The sequence below is a fragment of the Elaeis guineensis genome, chromosome 11 (assembly GCF_000442705.2).
Source record: "Elaeis guineensis isolate ETL-2024a chromosome 11, EG11, whole genome shotgun sequence".
In the NCBI taxonomy this organism is placed as follows: domain Eukaryota; kingdom Viridiplantae; phylum Streptophyta; class Magnoliopsida; order Arecales; family Arecaceae; genus Elaeis; species Elaeis guineensis.
The window spans coordinates 104,578,116-104,590,883 of record NC_026003.2 but is presented as its reverse complement, the minus strand read 5'-3'; positions in this window follow the sequence as shown (position 1 = coordinate 104,590,883).

Genomic DNA, 12,768 nt, shown 5'->3' with positions numbered 1-12,768 from the left:
CGATATATGGCATCTTACCCTTTTCTTTGCACGGTCCAGCGTCATGGATTTTTTGAAGCATGGTTTCTTTGCATGTGGGTGTATATGGCCCTTTCATGCATTTTACCATGTTAATACTATTTATAGCATCTATATAGTGTCCACCTGGAACATGGTTATGAAGCATTCAGAATATACCTTTTTTTTTAATTTATAAACAGCTTAGTGTTTTAGATAATGATCAATGAAGTGGATTATCATCTTAAAGTATTTAGTTACTTTTGAAGGAGTCAGGTTAAAATCCACAATTCAAGCCTCAAACCTGTTGACTGTAAAATAGTATACAGTAATACAAGTGCACACATGCAGCATGTGTGCACATACACAGATGGTTTTAATATATTTAGCTAGGTACTGCAAGTTTAGTGAATCCCTCTATGAGAATAGACGGTAAATCATCCAGGCTGATGAATCTTTATAATTCACCATAATTCGAATATCTAACATACAACCATAAAAGTGCTTTTTGTTATGTTATTTTTATTTTGGTGCAACCTTTTGTTATGTTATTTAGAAACCGTTCTTTAGTAATCAGCAGGTGGATAGGTAACAAATTTTGAAGGCATCTCAAGTTTTGGATACATGTATCTAAATGTTGAATATGATGATGAGTGGTGCCGTATGGATCATTGCCAAGGAAACAATTCTCTGAGAAAAAAAATACACCGTTACCTTATGTCATATGAATTTAGAATGGCGTATTTGCCAGCATCAATAAACCATGTAGGGCTGAAAAATTGACCTATTTGAAATGAGTTTAGGTTCAGAAATTTTCTAGTAAGGATTGGCTATGGGTGCAAATTCTATAACCCGAGCTTTAAATGCATCAGGTGTACGGATCAAGGCTTTGACTTGACTCAAATCACGAGGATAGGGTACTATTTGGATCAAATAAAACAATTTAAATTGAATTAAGGCAAAATTTTTGGCATGATTTTTTTGAATAGTTGGTATTTTTTAGTGCTAATTGTTTAGAGTATGTTGAAGTCGTCCATCAGAATTATAGTAATTGAATTTGATATATTAGACCAGGCCTATTAGAGATTGAATCTTGCAAAATTGATTAGATTAGAGATGAATGGATGATCCAAAATGACTTCATGGGTAAAATTCCATCACAACTAAGCAAGCTACAATGCTAAAACTACTAAATCTCTTGCATAACGAGTTATTATCTGTCATCCATAGATATGTCATGCATCCTAAAAGGTCCTTTTCCCATTTGTTTCAAAATGCTCCAAGAGAGTTGTATCTTTATGATACTATGATATCCCAATCCAAAATATGGCACTGTTCTTAAAGCAGGAACCAGCTAAAAAAAAGGAAAAAAATAAGAGAAAAAAGGCCGGCATGTGCAGAGCACGTGCTGGAAGCTGGAAAATTGCCGTGAAGAAGAATCCCTCCCTCTCCTGGATTCCTTACATCAACTCCAATTTTCATAAGAAATCAAACGGTGAAAGCTCTTCAGACTTCGATTCTTCCTTTATTTAAAGCAAATCCGGGATTTTCTTATCTTCACCTCTGATCTTTGTTCCTCAAAGTTGATCAATCCCATCATGTTTCTCCTCTCAGAAAACCATCGTTTCCGTTCATTGTGTTGCCAGAAATCGGGATCACCAATCATCGAAATAAAGCTAAGAACCCACTGATTCTCTAATTGATCCTTATTCCCATCTTTCTAAGTCTTGAAATCAAGAATTTTGGTCGAATAAATGTCAGGTTTGATTGAAAAATTGAATGTCCTGTTTTCTGATTTTTTTTCCCGCTGTTTTCGGTGCCATACGCTGTCGCCATTCGCCGGAAAGGGGCTCCGGTGGTGTCGCCATGGCCTCAGCCACCATCGGCCATAGCCATGGCCGGCGGGATGTCCTTAGTCCGATGAAGGAACGGAGAACAAGAGTTCTCGTGTTCTGTTAAAGAACAAGAAGGAATAAGAGGACGCAAGTCCTCTGTGCCAGAAGAAGAAGAAGAAGAAGAAGAAGAAGAAGAAGAAGAAGAAGAGGAGGAGGAGGAGGAGGAGGAGGAGGAGGAGAGAATTTCTCTTTTTTTTTTCTCTCTCCTCCCTTCTTCTCTCTTTGAAATTATTTCTCTCATTATTTTTTTCTAAAAATTTTATTTTCTCTTACTATTTTCTCTCCCTAAAATCTTTTTTTTCTAGACTATTTTTTACTCTTCATATAATTCTATCTGTATCATTGATTCAATAAAAATTTCTTTCAACGATTCTAATTCGCAATTGTCAAATAATATGCCAGCTTCCACCTTAGATTTATCCGGATACTATTAGATTTGACCACCTATAATTTCATTGAACTATTTATAAATAATTTCAACCATAATTTGATTAAATTATCTTAATTAGATCCATCGGATTGTCAAGCAGTATTGCTTGATTAGCCTTATTCTATATTATTAATTGCCTCTGATATTCTCTCTCTACATGATTTATGAAATCAATAAACTCGACGTATTGCTTTAAATCTGATTTGATTTTAATAAAAAATTTTCGAACTACTTTGTCAATCGATGTATCGATCTCTACTTTAACTCTTATGGGATACTGCTGATCTGATCAACCTTGATCTCTATTAAACCATCTATGCTCTATTGTACTCTTGTGGGACACTGCTGATCTGTTTGAATCATGATGCCTTGCATGATCGAGACAATTGGTATCTCAACTGACAGTAGCCTATTTTATTCTATCCTTCTTTCACCTCAGTCGTTTATCGAGGTAGAATTGCTGGTCTCCTTTACTTCACTCCAATTGTTCACCAAGGTAAACTACTAAGTTAGTGGCAAGGGTCGTCCCGCCATCGACTGCCATCATCCTCCACAACTAAATCCTAGCTGGCCACGATCTCATATACAGTTGGCAAAATCGATTAGGTACGACTAAGCCTGCAAATGGGTCAGATCGAATCGGATCTTGAGTGATCCCGACCCAATCCGATTTCTTGATCGGGTCTTGATATTGGATCCATACCCATCCCAATAAAAAATTGGGTCAGGTCGGGTCGGGTCCATGACTGAATTTATTGACCCATTGGATCATTCGGGTCGGGTCCATATATAACCCAATCCCAATCTATGAAATGCGGGTCCGATTCGGATTTAATTCGGATCGGATCGGGTCATGGATTTAAAAATCTATATAAAATAGAATTAGAGGTCACATCGACAGCAAAATAGCATGACCATATCTATCTTTTCATATAGATATTCTCTCCTCTCTTCCCATGTCTTTTCACTTCACCATTGATAGTGGATATTGTATACCATTCCTAAGGCAATAGTAATGTACAACAGTAAATAATTAACTGGATATTTTAATTATGAACAACTGTTGGTATGTCTCCAATTGTTGCTTCTTAGATTGATTTTGATGATTACAAAGCAGTTGAAGGGGTACTAATATTTCTCACTTGAAAAAGTCTTATTGCTCTTTAGGGGCAAAATTATAATTTTATCAAAACCCTGATTTGATAGTATCAAATGATAGAACAAAAAATTTGTGATCCAATGGTGAAAATTTTATTGATTTTGGACTTGTATTTTGAAAGATATGCATGATTGAAAATCATGAGTCGACCCATGAGTCGACTCATGGCACATGAGATGACTGGCACGCTGAAATTCCTGGCCGACACAGACTTGGCACACCCTATGAGTCGACCCATGAGTCGACCCCCAAGGCATGAGTTGACTCATGAGTCGACCTCTGCGGGTCTTTTTGCCAGTTTTACAGAACCTCGGATCCCGTTCGATTCTGTGATATTTTTCCACAGAGGTCGACCCATGAGTCGACCCCCAGGCATGAGTCGACTCATGAGTCGACCCCTGTGATGGGATTTTTCCGCAACGGCTAGTTTTTAACCCGTTTTAAATACTTTTAATGCTCATTTAATGCAGTCTAACGGCTCTTTTTCAGCCTAGAATGTTTTCCACTATTTCTTAAAGCTATAAAAGGGACAAAAACGTGGAAATCAACAAGAAGAAAATAGAGAGCATTCAAGAAGAGAGATTTTGAAAAAGGAATTTCAAGCAAACTTTTCAGCCCTAAGCAGAAGATCACTCAAAGCATTCAAGAAGCCTTTGATCCAAGCTCACCAACTCCTCAAGTGCACATTCTAGTCTCCAACCACCTTGAGAAAATCAAAAAGGATCTTCTTTTCTTTGAGTAAAGTGTATTTAAAGTCATATTCGCTCATTAAAGGAGCTTTCTTGTGCTATTCATTGTTATACTTTGTTTGTGTTATTGTTTTTGTTTTGGAAGGATTCCAAAATAAGGGAAGGTTGATCCGAACCTTGAATCGAAGTGTATAGGGTTGGCTTGTACCCGAAAAATAAGTGGTCTAGCTTGGGATAGCTAGAGTCGGAGTTTTCGATATTTGTATTCGGGTTGAATACAAGATTAGTGGATTGGAATTCCCAAGTAGGAGCTTGGGGAGTGGATGTAGGTGCAAGGTTGGCACCGAACCACTATAAATCCTTTTGTTTGGTGTGTGTCTAATTGCTCTTCTTTATCTCTTTATTATTCTCTTGCATTCTTGCTCTTGCTATTAGCCTTGAATTAATTCTACTCTCCCTATTTATTTAGCTTTATCAAACACTTCTCATAAGTCATAAGTTAAGCTTAAAATTTTTAGAAACCCAATTTACCCCCCCCTCTTGGGTTGCATAGCTGGGCAACAAGTGGTATCAGAGCCCGGTGCTCTAACCCTTCTTTGATCTAAACAATCAAAGAGCCAAAGATCTATGGCAACTCATGTCGGCACTTCTCTAACCGAGGGGCAATCCACCAACCGACCTCCACTTTTCAATGGGTCTAATTACACCTATTGGAAAGCTCGGATGAAAATATTCATTCAAGCACTCGACTATGATATGTGGAGTATCATAGTGAACGGTCCTCACACACCCACTAAAATTATAGATGGTGAGGAATCAGCCAAACCCGAGAAAGAATGGGATGAGGTTGATAAGAAGATGGCCCAATTAAATGCTAAAGCAATAAATATTCTTTATTATGCTCTTGATGCTAACGAATTTAATCGTATTTCTACTTGCTCATTTGCTAAAGAAATATGGGATAGGTTAGAAGTAACCCATGAGAGAACCAATCAAGTAAAGGAGTCTAAAATCAACATGCTTGTGCATAAATATGAATTGTTTAAAATGGAGCATGATGAGTCTATAACTGGAATGTTTACTCGCTTTACTGATATTATTAATGGTTTAAAGAGTCTTGGTAAGTCCTATACTAACAGTGAGCTTGTAAGAAAGATTCTCAGGTCCTTACCAAGAACTTGGGAAGCCAAAGTGACTGCCATCCAAGAAGCTAAGGACTTGAACGTTCTACCTTTGGAAGAGCTTCTTGGATCATTGATGACTCATGAGCTAAGCATGAAGCAACATCAAGAGGAAGAAGTCAAAAAGAAAAGAACAATTGCCTTCAAATCCACAGCTCCACCAGATGAAGAAACTGATGACACTGAAGATGAAGAACAGGATGAAGAGATGGCACTCATTATCCGAAGATTCAAGAAATTTTTGAGAAAAAGGAAACAAGGGATGAGGAAGAGGCCATTCACAAAAGGAGAACAGAGAAAAAAAAAGAGAAAGACCAACCCCTTATCTGCTACAAATGCAAGAAGCCGGGACACTTCAAATCCGAATGCCCACAACTGAAGAAAGGTCCCAAGAAGTACAAGAAGAATGTCATGATGGCCACTTGGAATGCGAGTGATGACTCAAGCTCCGAAGAGGAAAACTCAACCGAACAAGCCAACCTGTGCCTTATGGCACACGAAAATGAGGTAATTTCTGAAACTCCTAGTGACTTTATATTTGAAGAATTACATGAAGCTTTCTATGATTTAGTTGATGAATTAAAAAAACTAGGGATGAAGAACAAAGATCTAAAATTGAAAAATCAATCTTTATTGAAATAAAATGAAAATATTTCAATTGAAAAATCCATCCTGCTTCAAGAAAATCAAAGTTTAAAGAATGAAATTGCCAAGCTAAAATCAATAGTAGAAAAGTTCACCTTGAGTTCAAATAAACTTAATATGATTCTTGATAATCAAAAAGCGTTGTATGATAAGGCTGGACTTGGCTATAACCCTTTGAAGAAACAAAAATATCTGAAAAATATTTATGTAAACTCTTTAAGTAACAAGTCTTCTAATATTACTTGCTTCAAATGTGGTAGAGTAGGACATAAGTCATACACTTGCTTTTCTAACAAGTCTGCAAACTCAACTGTAAAGAAAATATGGGTTCCAAAAGGAACCATTATGACTAACCAAAAAGGACCCAAGAAAGCTTGGGTACCTAAAACAAAAACTTGACTTTTGCTTGCAGGTGTGTCTAGCATCCCAAGGAGGAAACAGGAAATGATATCTTGACAGTGGATGCTCGAGACACATGACCGGTGATGAATCTCAATTCATCACTCTTGATGCTAAGGATGGAGGGATGGTCACCTTTGGAGACAATGACAAAGGAAAGATCATCGGTATAGTAACATTGGTATCACTCCCTCCAAATATATTGAAAATATTTTGTTAGTAGATAGTTTAAAGCATAATTTACTAAGCATTAGTCAATTTTGTGATAAAGGATATAAAGTTATTTTTGAATCGTCTGTTTGCATTGTAACCAGTCCTATTAATGATGACATTAAATTTATTGGACATAGACATGGTAATGTTTATATGGTAGATTTAAATGATTTAGCCAAAATAAACATGCAATGCCTAGTATCCTTGAATGCTAAAATTAATGAAACTAGTTGGTTTTGGCATCGCAGACTTGCACACATTAGCATGCATTCTCTTTCAAAATTAATTAAGAAAGAATTAGTTCTTGGTTTGCCAAAACTGAATTTTGAAAAGGATAGAATTTGTGATGCATGCCAACTAGGTAAACAAACAAGAGTTTCATTTAAATCCAAAAATATTGTTTCAACCTCTAGACCTTTAGAGCTTTTGCATATGGACTTATTTGGACCTACTAGAACCACAAGTCTAGGAGGAAAATGATATGGTTTTGTAATTATAGATGATTACTCTCGTTTTACTTGGGTTTTCTTTTTAGCACACAAAGATGGAACTTTTCATATTTTCACTAAATTTTATCGAAAAGTCACTAATGAGAAAGGATTTTCAATTCAAAATATTCGAAGCGATCATGGAACTGAATTTGAAAATCAAGACTTTAAAAACTTTTGTGATGAAAAAAAAATTGACCATAACTTCTCTGCTCCTAGGACACCCCAACAAAATAGGATAGTAGAAAGAAAAAACAGAACCTTAGAAGAAATGGCCCGTACCATGCTTTGTGAAAGCAACCTTCCAAGATATTTTTGGGCGGAAGCAATCAACACAGCATGTTACATTTTAAATCGTGCTTTGATTAGACAAATTTTAAAGAAAACCCCCTATGAGCTTTGGAAAGAAAGAAAACCTAATATTGCTTGTTTTCATATTTTTGGTTGCCGATGTTTTATGTTAAATAATGGTAAAGAAAGACTTAAAAAATTTGATGCAAAATCAGATGAAGCAATCTTTCTTGGTAACTCCTCCACTAGTAAAGCTTTTAGAGTTTTTAACAAAAGAACTTTAGTAGTAGAGGAGTCCATACATGTTGTCTTTGATGAATCTAGCGATCTTCCTTCAAGGAAGAATGAAGGTGTTGATGATGCAGATCCTCTTATAGAAGGAATGAAGAAGATCACTCTGAAAGATTCAACAATTCAAGAGGATAAGGAACATGAAGACAAACAGGATGAGGGAGGTGAAGAACATCAAGAACAACCTCAAGGTACAAATGACCTACCCAAGAATGGAGGTATGTTCACAATTACCCTAAGGAGCTAATTATTGGTGATCCTATGCATGGGGTAAAAACTCGTTCTTCACTTAGAGAAGTATTTAATCATTGTGCTTTTGTATCTCATCTTGAACCAAAAACCATTGAAGAAGCTGAAAATGATTATAATTGGATTAATACAATGCAAGAAGAACTTAATCAATTTGAAAGAAATAATGTATGGACTTTAGTATCAAGACCTAAAAATTATTCAATAATTGGCACAAAATGGGTCTTTAGGAACAAATTAGATGAACATGAAAATGTAATAAGAAATAAAGCAAGATTGGTTGCTAAAGGTTATAATCAAGAAGAAGAAATTAATTTTGATGAGACCTTTGCACCTGTTGCTAGATTAGAGGCCATTAGACTTCTACTTGCATATGCTTGCTTTATGAAATTTAAATTATTTCAAATGGATGTCAAAAGTGCATTTTTGAATGGATATATTGCTGAAGAAGTCTATGTAGAACAACTCCCAGGTTTTGAAAATCATGCTTTTTCTAATCATGTTTTTAAATTAAATAAAGCTCTATATGGATTAAAACAAGCACCTAGGGCTTGGTATGATAGGCTAAGCAAATTTTTACTAAATAATAGTTTTTCAAGAGGTAATGTAGACACAACCCTCTTTATTAAAAGAAATCAAAATGATATGTTAGTTATACAAATTTATGTTGATGACATTATTTTTGGGTCTACTAATGAATCTCTTTGTCAAGACTTTGCTAAGCTCATGCAGGGAGAGTTCGAGATGAGCATGATGGGAGAACTTACATTCTTCCTCGGACTCCGAATCAAACAAACAAAGGAAGGAATCTCCATCACCCAAAGCAAGTACACCAAGGAATTACTCAAAAGATTTGGAATGGAGAACTCCAAACTAATTGGCACACCCATGAGCCCCTCATGTAAGCTTGACAAGGATGAAGAAGGTAAATGTGTAGACTTAAAATATTATAGAGGTATGATTGGCTCTCTATTATATTTAACTGCAAGTAGGCCTGATATCATATTTAGTGTTTGTTGTGTGCTAGATTTCAATCTAATCCTAAAGAGTCTCACTTGAATGCTGTTAAAAGAATCCTTAGATATTTAAATGGTACTCAAACTCTAGGATTATGGTACTCTAAGGACTCATTAATTGACTTAATAGGATATTCAGATGCTGATTTTGTTGGATGTAGATTAGACAGAAAAAGCACTAGTGAAACTTGCCAATTTCTTGGAGTTAACTTAATCTCCTGGTTTAGCAAGAAACAAAATTCGATAGCACTGTCTACGGCTAAGGCCGAATAATTACAGCCAGAATTATTGTGCTCAAATCTTGTGGATTAAGCAACAACTCGAAGACTTTGGTATCAAACTTAATGAAACACCCATAAGATGTGAAACACAAGTGCCATAAACCTTACTAAAAATCCAATTCAACATTCAAGGTCTAAACATATTGAAATAAGACATCATTTTATAAGAGAACATGTTCAAAACAAAGATATAATTCTTAACTATGTTTGCACTGAAAATCAATTAGCTGATATCTTTACAAAGGCCCTTAGTGAGGATAGATTCTATGAAATTAGGAGAAATCTAGGAATTCTTGATCCATTTGCCTAAATATTTCTCCAATTCCAAGGAATCGATGTCAAAATTTTTTTGAGCTCAATTTTCATCATCTCTCTTGGACCTAAAAGCTCAAGATTATCATTCTCACAACTTGTCATTGAGAAAAAATTTTTCTCCCAAAATTTTGAATTTTTTTAAATTTATTCATATTTTTTCTAAATTTTGTGAATCATGAGTCGACCCCCTAGGGTCGACCCAATGGCATACTTAAATTTTGACCATCATCTCACGAGTTCATTTTTTTTTAACCAAAGCCCGTTCATGAGCCGACCCCTCCTTCCTCGTCTTCCTCCCTCCAAGACTCATCGTCCTCATCTTCGTTCTCTCCAAAACCAAGGATTTAGCCCAAGATCATTCTCCCATCACCTCTCCACCTCAAATCACTCCTTGTGAAAGGAGCTTTTCGCATCTTTCTCCCTTGATTGAAGCGGTTGGAGTGTGCCTAGCTTCCACCGTTCTTCTCAAAATTATGATTTCTCTCCGCCAAAATCCCTTTCATCTTCTAATAACCCTCCTTCTCCTCACCCATTTGATCTTCCGAGTCTCCTTGCTTGCTCTTGTGGTGAGAATGGCCCCAAAAAGAAACTCCCTCAAAGAAGGAAATCAGTCCGTGAGCTGGAAGAAGGCGTCCGCAGGAAAAGGCAAGCTTCTCAGACCTCCTCTGCTCCCATTCTGGCTTCAGCGTCTGCACCAGATCTCTCTCAGTCTCCTCTTAGCCCTAGCAAAATCTCTCTCTCTGACAGAAAGGTAGAAATCGGCAAGAATGTGGACTTCAGATTCTTTGAAAAAGAAGGTTTCTCCTTTGGGTCAAAGATCAAAAACCAAGGTTGGGGATTTTACTGTTCTCTCAAGGAAGTTACATATGTAGACTTGGTTAGAGAGTTTTATCTGAATCTGCACTATGGCAATGGAACAGTAACTTCTACTGTTAAGGGAATTGATATCTGCTTAGATCCTATTATTTTGGGACAGATTCTACATTTACCCTGTGAGGGATATTCTAACATGAAACTCCCAGTGAAGGAGAACGGATCAATGTAATTTTAGGAGGAACCTACTCGGGAAGTCTAAATAAATTAGAAGACAAGATCTTGTCAATTGAAATGAGAATTCTACATCAATTAGTGACAAACTTTTCTTCCCGAGAAGTGGTAGACATGACCTCCTTTCTGGCCGAGACATATGTATAATGTTTCATGTGATCACCCAAACCCCCTTAAACCTCCCTGCTTTAATGATTGAGGCCATGAGAGAAACACTGAATAGATCCAAGGCACATCTGCATTTTGGTATGGCCCTCACACTAGTATTCAGGAGGTTTGGAGTCAGTTTTGAGGGGGAGGCATCAGCTAGGCTCTCTCACTCAGACACCATCAACCAACACACTCTGCACCGTATGGGATTCACTAGGATTGATGGTGGTTGGATCAAGGGTACAAAAGAGAGAGCTGAGGACAGAGCTGAGGAAGAAGGTCCCTCATCACCTCTCCATGACTTCAGGCAGCATCTCCAGACATCCAGTTTATTTTAGATCCAGAGGCTGGCCCTTCAGAGTCCACCAAGAGGCACACACCAGTTCAGCAGCCAGACAGCAGAGCACCTCCCTCAGAATTCAGATTGGCTGATGATCAGATTGAGCAGATTTCTCAGCGTGTGGCTTCCTTGCTTTCTCGTCAGTGGAGCACTTCTGCGTTTGCACCAGGATCCACATCATTAGATGCATCTGATCAGACCTTGATCCCCCATATCTCCACTGTATTTCAGATGATCTCAGATCAGTCAGTTCGGATTCAGCAGCTCGAGGATTACATTTTGAGACTGACTGGGAGAGTATTTGACTTGCAGGGGTAAGTATTAGCTCTGGCCCATCCACAGCCACAGGAGTGCACTATTGAGGTCACAGACCTAACTGCGGAGGCTGGCAGACTCAGAGGTGTATTGGAGGGTGGATTTGATTTCTTGAGGAGAGAGATCAGAGGCTCTAGTGAGCATGCTTCTACACAGTTCACTGCACTGCTTCAGTCTGTTTCGAGAGCTCTGAACGTTCTTGATTCCATTAGGCTCTCTCTTGCAGTCCAGTCTATGGCCTCTCAGCCTTCAGGATCATCTCGTCCACCTACTCGTGCCAACACCTCCACTCGTGGCAGAGGCAGACGGGGTAGAGGACGAGCTCTTGGTCGTGATCTATCATCTCCCCACCCCATCTCTGATACATCTGATTCTGATCCATCTAGTCATGAGCTCTACTAGATCCTTGTTGTTAGTCATGTCTGTTGTTCTTTCTAGGATCTGTCTTTTGGGCCATGTAATGATGTTAACTAGTTGACTTTTATATTATGGAATATGTATTGAAACAACTATGGTATCAATCATCTTTTGATTATATATCTTCTCTTTGTTGCTAATTCATATCTATGGTACTCAATGGCATATTTTGTTTTATGATTGCCGTATTCAGGGGGAGTAAACATTAATGATTAGCATAAGAAGTTTGAAGAAATACTAAAGAGAAAATATATTCAAAAAAAAGAGGGGGAGTTAACAATGTTCGATGATGTCAAAAAGGGGAGAAATTAAAGAAAAATATCAAAAGCAAGATAGAAAAATATCAAAAGCAAGATTTTTAAATGACTTAAAAATACAATGAGTGAATTGCTAAGCAAAAGTATCAAAAGAGAGATGAATAAAAGACTTAAAAATAAAATGAGTGAATTGGGAGAAATTAAAATATCAAAAATACGATTGATAACAAAATGAGTGAATTGCTAAGCACAAAGCAAATGAGCAACCTTTAAAATTACTTCTTCGACATGCTCTGATATGCTTTAAAATTAGACATGCTTTGATACATCTTAAAATTTGACATGCTCTGATATGCTTTAAAATTAGACATGCTCTGATACATCTTAAAATTTGACATGCTTTAAAATTAATTCTTAGACATGCATTGATATACTTAATTGTTAAACATGCTCTGATACTAAAACTAAATAATCAAATGAGAATGAGCGAATTTTTAAGAAATTTGAAAAACAAGCAAATGAGCAAATGAGAAATCATAAGGTAAATTCTGCCTTGCTCTGATAACAAAAATAAATTTTCTACTCTGATACCAAAATCACATAATCAATTGAGCAAATTTTTAAATCATTAAGCAATAGGCAAATTATTTATGCAAATGGGCACATGTATCACATGCCAAAAGAATCAATCTTCTTTTCAAGC